General features: G+C 38.3%; 1 long non-coding RNA gene across 3 annotated transcripts; it reads right to left on the reverse strand.

The window, feature by feature from the left end:
• Positions 1 to 5565: 5565 nt before the first annotated feature.
• Positions 5566 to 10728, reverse strand: LOC103461207 (uncharacterized). Of its 3 annotated transcripts, none has more exons than XR_014090964.1 (6): positions 10646 to 10728; positions 9970 to 10082; positions 6314 to 6447; positions 6053 to 6219; positions 5780 to 5888; positions 5566 to 5679 (listed from the first exon to the last, which is right to left on the reverse strand). It is a non-coding gene; the product is annotated as an uncharacterized LOC103461207 (long non-coding RNA). The 3 variants fall into 3 exon arrangements; XR_014090963.1 differs by lacking the exon at positions 10646 to 10728 and adding an exon at positions 10495 to 10613; XR_014090962.1 differs by lacking the exon at positions 10646 to 10728 and having other exon boundaries at positions 9970 to 10221.
• Positions 10729 to 12674: the final 1946 nt, after the last annotated feature.

Raw genomic sequence — 12674 nt, forward strand, 5'->3', positions numbered from 1 at the left:
TAAAATAAATTCTGAACGGCTGTGTGCTTTGTAATATGCTCATCATACATCAATATCAGAATATTCCATTCCTATTCTATTGTTATTGCCAAGCATATTTAAATATGCTGAACTAAACATACTTAAAAATACAATTGTTTATAAATGTAGCTTTGATAGATGTTTGAATATGGTTTCCAGTAACAAAAAGCGTGTTATGATCGATTAAATGCGCCGATACGTCATTGTGCCTGCTAAACGCATAACGCTGAGTGGACTGGAGTACCGCTCCAAGATGGCCGCCCTAAATCTCGTCAGCGACGAGCTTTAGGGCGATCGGAGCAGCAGAGCGATCGATGCCACATAGAAGATGGCGGACGCTTTTACGTACGAGTCAGAGCTCCATGAGGAGTCTACGTATTAGAAGATTTCTGTGACAAACTGTGGAGCTTGTTTGGGCTCCGTGAGGAACTGTGGGGCTTGGTATGTCTTGGTATATTGTGAGTTTCTGTTGAATGATGTCTGGTTCTAGTTAAACAATGATCTGTTATTTCACTGAATCTATGTTTATCTTACCTTACTATACAGTGCCAGTTAGGGTGAATGGCCCGTTGCCTTCCGCGATTTTGAGTTGTAAGCAAAGTTTACTATGTGAGTATTTTGAAATGTTACACTAGGTTGATCATATTGTAAGAAGTCTGTGTGATTTTATTTCTTTTGTTACACTGAGTTGACCATATTGTAAGAAGTCTGATTTTATTTCTTTTTTATAGAAGCATGCCTGCTTCAGTTGTTTATGCACTCAGTAAAAAAAGAGATTTGATTCCTGCTATTAAAGTAGCTGTCACTGTAAGATCTTTACCCAAAATGTACCATGCTGTATAACTCCAAATTAATTTAACAATACTCTTCTTCTGTTAAGAGTATTCGGGGAAATAAAAAAAACAAAAAAAAACCCTTTTATAACTTTGTGTCTGGTTTCCTCATTTTACCAGGCTACATATTTTGGTACCAGGAGTGGGGTTCTCTAATTTGGAGTTTGATACATTAGCAGGTTATTAGTTTTAGAAGCGCATAAACAACTGTCATAGGTTGAAGCCACCAGTGTGGGGAAGGAGCCAGGGTGTTGATGACAGCCTGGAAGCCTGTTGGAGGGCCAGTGAAGTGTGCGTAGATCCTTTCCACATTGAGGTGTGGAGAGTAACATCCCTGGAGGGAAACACAGTGGACACCTTGGTATCAGACTGTACTTTTTCTTCAGTGACTGTTCCTGAACGAGGTCAGTTTTAGACCATTCAAGATGTCAGAAAACGATAGTGCCCAAGCTGGTAGCCATGGAGATGAGACTGATGTCATGGAAACTTTGCAAGCACGGTTTATTGAACTGACTGAAAAACATGACCAAGCAATGGAAACCATTGCCAGTCTAAGTAACAGGTCATATGTATATGTACCTAGAGAACGACAAATCCAGTCTTTTAGTGGTGACCCAGTAAAAGATGGCTTCTCCGTCGAGGAGTGTATTGAGGAGAACCAGATGTCAAACTTATTTTTTTTAAAAGGTTTTGTTGGCTCAAATGGCCTTTATTTGAAAGTAGTTACAGGAAAGAGGGTAATGAGAGAGGGGGAAGACATGCGGCAAATGTCACCAGGCTGGGAATCAAACCTGCGACTACTGGCATGAGGACTAAGGCCTCCATACATGGGTTGTGCTTTGCCGTTGTGCTTTGCCCCTGTACCACCACAGCACCCCACCAGGTGTCAAACTACCAAAGACAAACTTGATTTTATACCGTCTCTTCTGAAAGGCCCTGCACTGGAGGAGGTGAGATTATGCATGGATGAAGAACCAAAAATCCTAGTGAGGTGTTCCAATTGCTTCGTGAAGCCTATTCTGAAAGACGTAGTGTAACTCAGCTTTTACAGGCATTCTATGGTCGTGAACAGAGAGAATGTGAGGACTTTCAGGAGTATTCCCATGCTCCCTCGCAAATTCTATGTCTAGCCCTAAAACAACACCTCACCACTCGGCTACATATATTACCAATTGTGAACCTAAACAATACTTGAGCAAAACAAATAAAAACACTTTTGTTGTCATTTAAACAGAAAGCAGTATATCTAAACTTCTCTGAGGTTAGATGTACTGCCTGTTGTTGCCTCTGATAAATTCTTCAGATCTTGTCCTTCCCCCCCCCCAGAATTGGCACATAAGTATGAAATGTAGCGTAATGTGTAAAAAATGTTGGGCAGTTGAGACTTCACGGGGGATGGATTTATCCTCACACATGAGCTGTGTCCGAATTCAGGGTCTGCATCCTTCGAAGGAATAGTCTACGTAGGACAAGAACATTCCTGCCCATACGTTTCTGCTTTTTTGATGTTGCAGCAAATTTCTTTGGTTTTGTGATGCCTTCTATCACCCTGTCTCTGATTTCGTTGATGCGAGCGATTTCCTCTACGCTGAGTTGATCTAAATCTTTTAAAGTCCCACTTTCGTTACATTTGTTGCCAACAGTTGCCGCTGTTTATACCTTCTCCATAGGATCAGGAACTTCAGGAATATTAAAAAAAATATCCTTTATAAAGGCTAAGCCAAAGCTTTAAGCCCCTGAGGTGGTACTGTGACCAATATGGCCCCACGCTTAGTTCGCGATACAAGGGGGAGCAAACAACTCAAAAAGCCCAACCAACGAAACAATCAAATTTAGCATATTTTATTACAAGAAGTCACTTGTAATAGTGACTATTAAAAAAAATTAAAAAAAACAGTCCTTTTCCTCTTTATAAAATCCAAAGTTCAATAATCGTCCTTAAAAGAAAGTCACCAATTCGAGGCCATCAGTTGGGTTCCACTTATCGGGCTGCTCCAGGTGACGGCAATCTGCCTACAAGGCGCTCACTTGCTGATCCTCAGCTGACTTCTTCGACGCTCCTGTACCATTCCACTCTTTGGCGTACCACGCCCTTTTCAGTCTGACCCAGAGGCGCGGGCAGGTTCCCTTCTGCCTCGATCCTCTGCAATGGTCGACGCTCCGCGCCTGGCGCGCGGATTCCTTCCGCCACGATCCTCTGCGCCATCTCTCCCTCGGTTACAGGATCAGTCTACACACACGCTCCTTTCTCCTTCGTCCAGGCTCCTTTTATTCTGGCTTCAATCAGCCCCACCTGGGCGCACCGATTACAGAACGCAATCAGTGGGCTCCGCCTCCTTAAACTGTGGCTTTCAGCCCAGTGTGTTTGGGTTGTTAAAGGGGAAAACAAAACACAAAACAATCCAAACATGCAAAACGCATCAAAAATAAAATTAAAGAAATCAATATTTTCCACTGTGCAACAGTACACCGGGGTAAAGTTGACACGCCGATCACTTAGCCGCTTAATTGAAATGAGAGCCGTCCTTGATGTTAGTGCAGGTAATCCATTTATTTCCATGACTCGGCAATCATCATCTTATTTCCTTTGTACAACAAGTCATTCCTCTTACATGTTGACAATAACACCGCATACATAGTTTCAGCGATCCACATAGCATTTACTTTGATAGCGGTAGCGATGCGTTACGTTAGTATTGCGTTGCGGTCGAAAACTGTTTCCCCCTTTCGGGTGGAACACACCTGTCATCATCAACACCGGATCCTACCTAAAATGACAGCAGACAGATCATGTGACACAAACCATTTGGAATACAGAAATTCATAATCTGCTCCTACACACCGGCCCCTAATTGTTATGGCAGGCAGACGTAACAATTATATACAATAACAATAGGAGCAAAATGAATACATATCTGTTGATTTACACCCCTTGTATCAAACAAAGTTTGGTAACAGGTTTTTCAATAATATTGTTCTTTGTCTGCAGTTTTACAAATCCCACCATGCCTTTTTTATCAGAGAAAACTGATATTACTTTAGTAAGAGGCCAGGAGCCACGTGGGGCAGATGAATCCATGATGACAACAACATCTCCAGATTTCAAATCTGTCTTTCTTGCAATAGGGGCAAATACTCCTTGATCCAGCATTTCCAAAATAAATCTGAGATGTATTGAACTTGTCTCTAACGACGCTCCACATACATATCTGAGGGTTCAAACAGCCCAGGTGGTAAGGCAGCACCGTTCACAAGAGCATCCCTTTTGAGCTCTGGATCATTGGAGTCCATCTTATTATCACAGGATTCTCTGGCCAGAATTCCTCAGGCTTCCAAAGAAAGCTAGGGCCCTCAATCCAACTGTGGTTGGTCAGAAAATGGGTCACTTTCATTCCCTTTGATGCAGCATCGGCTGGGTTGTTGTTGGAAGCAACATGCCTCCATTGGGAAGGGCTTGGAAATCTCGGAAATCTCTCATTGTTGAGATCCGATTTGCCACAAAGGTTTGGAAACGTTTATCCTTATTGTTAATGTATTTCAGAACTGATGTACTGTCCGTCCAAAACACAGATTCATCCAGCTGCATTTGAAGCTCTGCCTTTAGCATCACGTCCATTCTGGCAGCCAAAACTGCGGCTGTAAGTTCCAGTCTTGGGATCGTCACAGTTTTTAAAGGCACCATCTGGCCTTTCCTAGTAAGAAAGTTACGTTAATATGATCTTTGTTGTCTTGGGACTGTATGTTACAGTCTCATAGCCATCTTTACTGGCATCAGCAAAATGATGTAATTGGCAGTGTATGAGGTTCCCAAAATCCTTTGGTTTCATACATCTTGCTACTTTGAATGAAGCAAGTAACTTGACCTCCTCCAACCACTGTTCCCACTGTTTCAAAATATCCAGTGGGATGACATCATCCCATCCACAGCTCCTCCTACAGAGCTCTTGCTGCATTATCTTAGCAGGTAGGATGGCTGGTGACAGAAAACCCAAAGGATCTTATACTGAATTGGTGATGGACAGCATGCCACGTCTGGTTGGAGACTGATGTTTTATCTCCATCTTAAATCTGAAGTAGTCTGACTCAACACACCACAGTAGACCTGAAGCTCTTTCCGCTGGGAGGTCATCTCGATCCAAATTGAGCTCTTTTAAATCCTTTGCCCAGTGCTCTTCTGGGATTGACTGCAACACTGCTCGACTGTTACTGATCCATTTCTCCAACTGAAACCCACTTCTTTTACAGAGAGCATTTAGTTCATTCACCATTTTTATGGCCTCTTCCCTCTGAACCCAAACTCATCAGGCAGTCATCAACATAAAAATTTTGCTTGACAGCAAGAACAGCTTGATCAGAAAAATCATCTTTGTTGTCATCTGCAGTTTTCTTTAGCCCATAGCTAGCGCAGCTTGGAGATGAAACAGCTCCGGACAAGTGCACAGTCATTCTGTAGACTTTGTTCTCTGCTGATGTCTCCTTCTGGCCACCAGAGAAAGCGCAGAAAGTCTCTGTCTTGTTCTGCAACCTTCACCTGATGGAACATGGCCTGAATGTCACCCGTAAATGCTACAGGCTCCTGCCTGAAGCGAAGGAGTACTCCAAGTAAGGAACGGTCCTTGTAGTAGTTCTTTATTTAATGATGTTCCTTGATAAGTGGCTTCACAATCAAAAACCACTCGTAACAAACCTTTTTTTGGGTGAAAAACACCATGGTGAGGAATTTAGGTTCATCATTGTGGTTAAAAACTGACTCATGCCTGTGAGTTCTCCATCCTTTCTTTCTGTACTCTGTGCCGAAACCCATAACAAAAGTAGATAGTTAAACCTGTTGAAAAAAGTTACATCAATTGTGATCAAACTGACATTGTGAGAGGATTTTCACATTTAATGTCTTTTTCTGAAGCTGTTACGTCATCTTGTCATACCTATTGTCATCCAGACTGCATAACAAATCCAGGTTTCTGATCCAAGCTGAACCATAAGATAGACATTGACCATGGTGCTTAAAATGAGAACCCAAGTCACAAAAGGGACCTGTGGATAAAAAGAAAAAAAAGTGATTTATAAAGAAAAAAAGGTTTTCATATAAAGTTTGTAATACTGCTAACAACTGGAATACTACAATATCAAGACTTGATTTTTCAGTAACTGAAAATACAAATCAGATATTGCATAAACATGCGTCATCATTAGCATACCATGAAAGCAGCTTTGGCTGAATTCTGTGGCTGTCTCCAGATGAGTAATATAGTAATGACGAATATCAGCACAAACACAATAACACCAAGTAAACTCCACCATTGAAGTGTCCGTAGGGAGTCTACACCCTTGGATATTAAGACGGTCAGGATTAAGCAAATTAAAACTGGGAAGAGGCAGTAACGGAAAATTAAGCAATCCTTCACAATAAACAGCATCTCTGTTAAGTATGAAGTATACAGGACACAAACAAGAATTACCAGTAGCAGTAGTTAAAATAGACACATTCTTTGATGTCCGTGTGGTTCCTTGGGAGGGAGGACCCAGTATACCTCCTACTGTGAATGGTTCTGTCTCGGCTAAATTTAAATCTTCACTGAGTTCAGCTTGGTACCTGTACAAGTAAAGAGATGCAAGTAAGTTAGGGATGTCACATAAATGTAGCTTTTTCATGTAAGCTTTAAAGGTTATTGATAGAGTCATTGTGTATGGTACAAAACGCATTAGCTTTAAAGTGTAGTAAAACAACCCAATATTTCATCAGATTTTATAAATTGTTCTGCACCTGCTGATAATGCAGCGTTTGCTGTAGTGGTAACTTAGCATCATGTTTCCTCTTTCTTTTGATACAACTCCTTTATGATGCAACTCACAAAAATATTTCAGTACAGTTTACTTGGTGTGCAGAAAAAAAACATTTGTTCTCTTGCTTCATAAAGCGAGCACTTTACTTTGAAATTTTTAAGATTGAAAGGACAAGTGCTTCAGCTGTGCTCTGAGCATCTAACCGCAATACCAACATTGATATCTGAGCATCACTTTCACAGAGACATTCACTGTAAGGAGTGAGACCAAAGTTTTGATGAATGGATATTTTGTAAACAGTAGATTTTATAGTATCATTTTATATCAGTAACAAACTTTCAGGTTGAAAACAAATATCTAGGCCTAAATCTGTCAGGGGCACAAATCATTTTAGAGTGAAGTGTTTTGGTTTACAATAAAATCTGTGATCTAAATGAGCGGTAAATCACGCACAATCTCAAAAAGCATTGCAACTTAGAATCTACAAAAACAAAAATAATAAAATGGAGAGTGACTTTTACCTTAGTACAAGAACACAAATGGCAACAAGTGTGTAGGCAAAGAGTGTTCCAATTGACATGTCAACCAGCGCCCTCAAGTCAAACAATAACACCATGACCGCTGCAAAGATATGGGCCGTTTCTCAATACTCCAGAACGCAAGTACGTTCTACCCGCAAGAACAGTTGAAAGTCCGTTCTTACCGAGTTCACAAGGACGCAGTATGCTAGTTCGCCAATTGGAACAGGGCGTTCTTGATGACGTCACTCAACTTCCGTAAATTTCGTAAATTAACACAGGATAATTCCTGTGTTAAACTGAACAATTTAACAATTGGTACTGGACAATTTAATAATTGGGACAAATATTAACAGATATCAAATATACATAATTAAGGACAAGTAATTTCTAAGTAGAAACACCTTCAAATTAACGGGATTAAGTTTTTTATTACTGATTGAAAAAAGCTTAATAGAAAACAATTTATCACCTCAAATTACTTTTTCAGACTTCTGTTACCAGTGAAGCTGGAGTCTTGTTTGCCACCTTCATCTGATTATTTGCTTAGAAAATATTTATCTCAAATGACAAATCATAATGGATTATGGTCAGCCTGTCATGCAGTAAACTGATTTCTTCCTTATTCCCCAGGTTTGCCAGGGATTCATCAACAGAGAAAGTTAAAACAATTATTTCATATTTAATGTTTTACCAACCTGCATCTGGCCAGAGTTCCTGTCACACAAATGGATGGTTATTTTATAATAACTACTAAACACTTATTAACAAACGTATGTTTCCTATACTCTAGTAAGATACCAGCATAGAAAGAGAAACATAATTTTTGTAGGAATGTCTTTATTAGAATAACAAAAAAATAAATAAACAAAAACAAGCAGATAATCAGTCAATAACTCCAGGAAATTGTGAAAAGAAACTTGGCAGGACACGGAATGAAGAGAATCTCCAGGAGTTTTTGGGAAGCTGGAAGTAAACCTGGAACTGCAGTCTGCTCATCTGAAGAGCTGCCTGCATAAAACAATGAAAAATAAGAGTTCACTCTCATACATGAAATGCCAATCCTAGGGAAATGTATTTTTTTAATTTACAAATTAAAGTATGATTCTGTGATCAAGAAGATACGTTGTATTAAAATATTTTTCTTATTACGAATTTAAATACCCAAAAACAGTTAATTACCAAATTAAAGTAATTGGTTTTTAAAGTCTGTGTCAACACATTTTATAAAATACCAATATTAACTAAATAAAAATAAAAAATATGCTAAGAGAAAATATATTTCCTATTGTGCTACTTGCAGCTAATTACCATATAGCTACACTTTATATCTCACTTTCAGTCGCTACGAACAGATAACAAGCAGCGGAAAACGAGTGACTTGCTAAAAATCAGGCTGCGGTTAGCGGGGAAAACACGTTCCAACCACCCATTAAACTGGCAGCTCCTCCGGTCTGTTAGCAGAGCTATACTACTCCGAAAAACTCCGGAGCAAATACTTAAGTATGAATATTCTGGATGAACTGAGTGGATAGATGAAGCTATAAGGTCTACTTTCTCGCCTAAAAACAAATTTAAATGCGTTTTCGTGGCAATTAATGGTGGTAAAAATGCAATACATTTCTGTACTGACCTTCTCTATTTACCGCTGCTGGTGGCGCATTGCATTGTGGGATATCTTGCTGCCTCAAGTCCACAGAATGATGCATTGATGCATCCTCGATAAAATGGGCGGAGCAAGAACACATCCGGGTACTTTGGAGCGTTCTTGCCTGGATGTGTACTTTGAATTGGAACAGTACTTGGGCCGCTGTCGATGACGTTTCACGAGGACGCGAGAACACAAGTACAGGCAAGAACGCATATTAAGAAACGGCCATGATTATATTTACTGGATTTAACATCAGTTTAATTAAAACACATTTGAATTACAAACTATTCTATATATTTCAATATTTGAGCCACGCAGTTCAAAAAGTGCTTAGGCTATTTTTGAATCAATTTTCATTTCAGTAAAAAAAAAAAAAAAAAAAAAAAAGAAGACAAAATCAGCTTAGAGAAAAATAATGAGAAAAAATAATTTTCAAATAATCATGAAAATACCTTAAAATATTGATGCATTTACCTGCAACAATTCCAGAAACCAGCATTGCAATGACAGGACTTTGTCTGGAGCTCATTTTACTGAGCGGTGTGTGAGCGGTGTGAGGAGAAGTACATCCATGGCAAGGAGAATTATTATCCATATGATACATATCTTGTTAAAACGTGACGTGTTACGTATCAAAACGTGTTATGTATCTTGTTAAAACGTGATACTTATCTTGTTAAAACGTGATACGTATCTTGTTAAAACGTGATACTTATTTTGTTAAAATGTGATACATATCTTGTTAAAACATGTTACGTATCTTGTTAAAACGGGTTACGTATCTTGTTAAAACGTGTTACGTATCTTGTTAAAACGTGTTACATATCTTGTTAAAACGTGATACTTATCTTGTTAAAACCTGATACTTGTTAAAACGCGATACGTATCTTGTTAAAACGTGATACTTATCTTGTTAAAACGTGATACTAGTTAAAACGTGATATCACGTTTTATATACATACGCCATATAATTGGCTTTATTTGAGTTACTAATTAGTATTTTGAGTTAATATCATTAGCACGGTGAACATATTGCAAAATTGAAAATACAATGGCTTACCCCTTTTACTCACCACCAAAGTAGTGTTAAGAACTAAGAACATTTAAAAAAGAAAGGCTCATTCCTTCCCACCAACCCCACCGAGATTAAAATACCACAAACCTTCCTCATGGAGCTGATGAAAGACAAACTGCCCTCCAACCCCGTCCAAGTTCCCATACGTGTCCAGGTCACGATGATGCTGGATCAGCATTTTACTGATGTATGGAATAAACCTAGAAAAAGCAAATATAATTTAGGTCAAGTATTCCCCTCTGTGTAATGCTCTATGCACGTTGGAGGACGTAACACTTAAGCGTCGCTAACTATGTATTAGCCATGTGAATGTACAGGCTGGTAGCATTGACATTACCGTGGCAAAATTATGATTTAAAATTATACAAAAATACAACTTTATTTTTCATAAGTACACACCCTGATATTTTTGTTTGTGTGTGTAAAAGTTGCAGTTACAACGATGTTACTGTGGTAAGTGGTACAGCTGCTAACTAGCAACCCACAATTGGCTGCTAGCTAATACATCGAGTATAACTGTTGCAAAATAGACGAAGTATTAAATTAGCGGGAAAAGTCACATCACTATCAGCTTAAAAGTGCTTAACCAAAGATTTAAGAAGTTGTATTTACCGTTTAGAACAACAGGAGAAGAAAAAAAATGGAGCGGTTTTTAAATTTCACTCCAAGGAAGACGATGAAGGAGGGAGGAGCTTATTTTACCGCGGTAAAGCTATTTTAAGTTACACATTCAGAGGTAATAACTAAACTCTTAATAACTAACCTGTACAGCTTGAGATTAATTGAAACTGAGCTTTTTGGTCTCTTCAACTGTTGATTCCTTTTTTGCTGCTCTTTTGCAAATGTAAGATATGTAGGTGGAGAGTTAATAGTCGTCAACAGGCACGTGCATTTTTTTTGTATTATTATTTTCTAAGCCCTCTTGTGACACATAACATGTATTAAAATTTTTTTTTTTATTTTTTTATTTTTTTTGTACAACATAATAAGCCGGTCATCTTGTTACCTTTGACCTTTTGCTCGTGATGCATGACGCAGTTGCATCTCGCGCAGTGAGATAAGGCGGCTAACTGGAGCTCAACATAGCGAACGTTCCAGATTACAGAACAGTTTTTGGTGAATAAATTGGAGTAGACTTGCTACTTGTCAGATGACGGAAAACGTTGAAGTATCGTTTCTGCTTCAGCACAGAGTAGCGGTTTAATCAGAGAGATAATGAAATACAACAGACACTGACAGGCCTCTGCGTCTGCATTTCTCTGAAGAACTACTGAGCGGGAGGAGACAGACAGGTGAGGAAAAACTGTTCTTATCTATCAATTCAGTATTTTTATCATACAGACATTAGGCTGTTGTTGTTATGATATTAGCTAGCTACTAGCTAACGACTTTGCTAGCAAAGCTAGATAACTAAAAAGCTTCTCCCCTGTACCGTTAATGATATCAGTCATTCTTTAGTATTTATTATGCAATAAGGGCACATCGCCCGTCCAAAACCGATCATCTCCATAATGGATATATGTCCGATCTTCTAATTTCCTTTGCTGCATAATGTACATTTCATTTATTCTGGCGTTAGGTAAATGTATCTTGAAGGAAAATAACACTTAAATAAAAGTCCAACAAGGATATTCATTTAGAATTAAAAATAACTCACCCTGAATTACCACAATAGATATAAAGTGTGTAATTAATGAAGGGGAAAAAACTCAACGCAGACTTTAAGTAAGTTTAGGGTCTGGTTCGCAGAGTATGAAGTTACATTTTTTCCCCCAATTATTCAATGGGGGGGAAAAACTAACCTCAGTTAAGTAAAATAAAATTGTAATCAAAACTTTTGGAATTGTAATGATTTTTTTTTTTTAAAAAAACATCGTTTTGTTTAAAAAACTTTTTAATTAACTAACAAATTTTTGTCTTGTCAACATAAAAAGTTATTTGCCAAACATAAACTTTTATTTGCACACATCATAAATCTTTTATTGCGATTTTGGGCCCTGCCCACGACTCATGTGAAAATTACAAGCAAAACTTTGAGTCACAAACAAAATTAAGAAAAGATTTCTGGCATGCACAAATAAGTTTGTTTTGCAAAAAAAAAATTCACTTCATGAGACAAATGTGGAGACAAATGTGATTTAAATGTTTAAAAAAGTTTTTTAAGCAAAACTCAGTAGGCTTTTCTCATGGTGACATACATTAACAATAAAATATTTGCTTTTGTTTTTGTTTTTTTTCTGCAGTTCCACGTTAAAGTTTGATGCAGCTCTGCTTTCCTGAATGGACCGTCTTCATCTCCACTGCAAGTGTAGCAAACAGGCAGCTCTGTTTTATAGATTACAGTCCACTAAGAGGTTGCATTGTGCCCTTGTTTATATTTTTAATAGTGTAATTATGTAAAGACAAAATATGTCTGGGGGGTTTGAATATTGCAATACTTTCCTATAACAAAATAGACCTGCAGAAAGAAATTACTAATAAAATATCTTACATATGCATAGTTGTATGCTCTATGTAGAGATTCTCCTTAGCTTTGATTGTATATCTCACAATTTTGTAATTTATCATTGTTTATTAAACAATGATGAATTGTTTATTAAACTTTGAAAGCTGAGAGGCTTTGTTAATATTCTGTCCTAAAATACGGTTGGATGTGCCCCCTTTTTTTTTTTTGAGCACCTGCCCCTTTAGTGGTCTCTGCACGGCCCTGGTCGTCAACAAATTTCTCTACCTGAGCTGTGGACCACAGCGATTCTTCCAGAATTACAAATCAACCTCTTGGCTGCTTTTCT

The sequence above is a fragment of the Poecilia reticulata genome, chromosome 14, assembly GCF_904066995.2.
Source record: "Poecilia reticulata chromosome 14, P_reticulata-male-v2, whole genome shotgun sequence".
Lineage (NCBI taxonomy): Eukaryota > Metazoa > Chordata > Actinopteri > Cyprinodontiformes > Poeciliidae > Poecilia > Poecilia reticulata.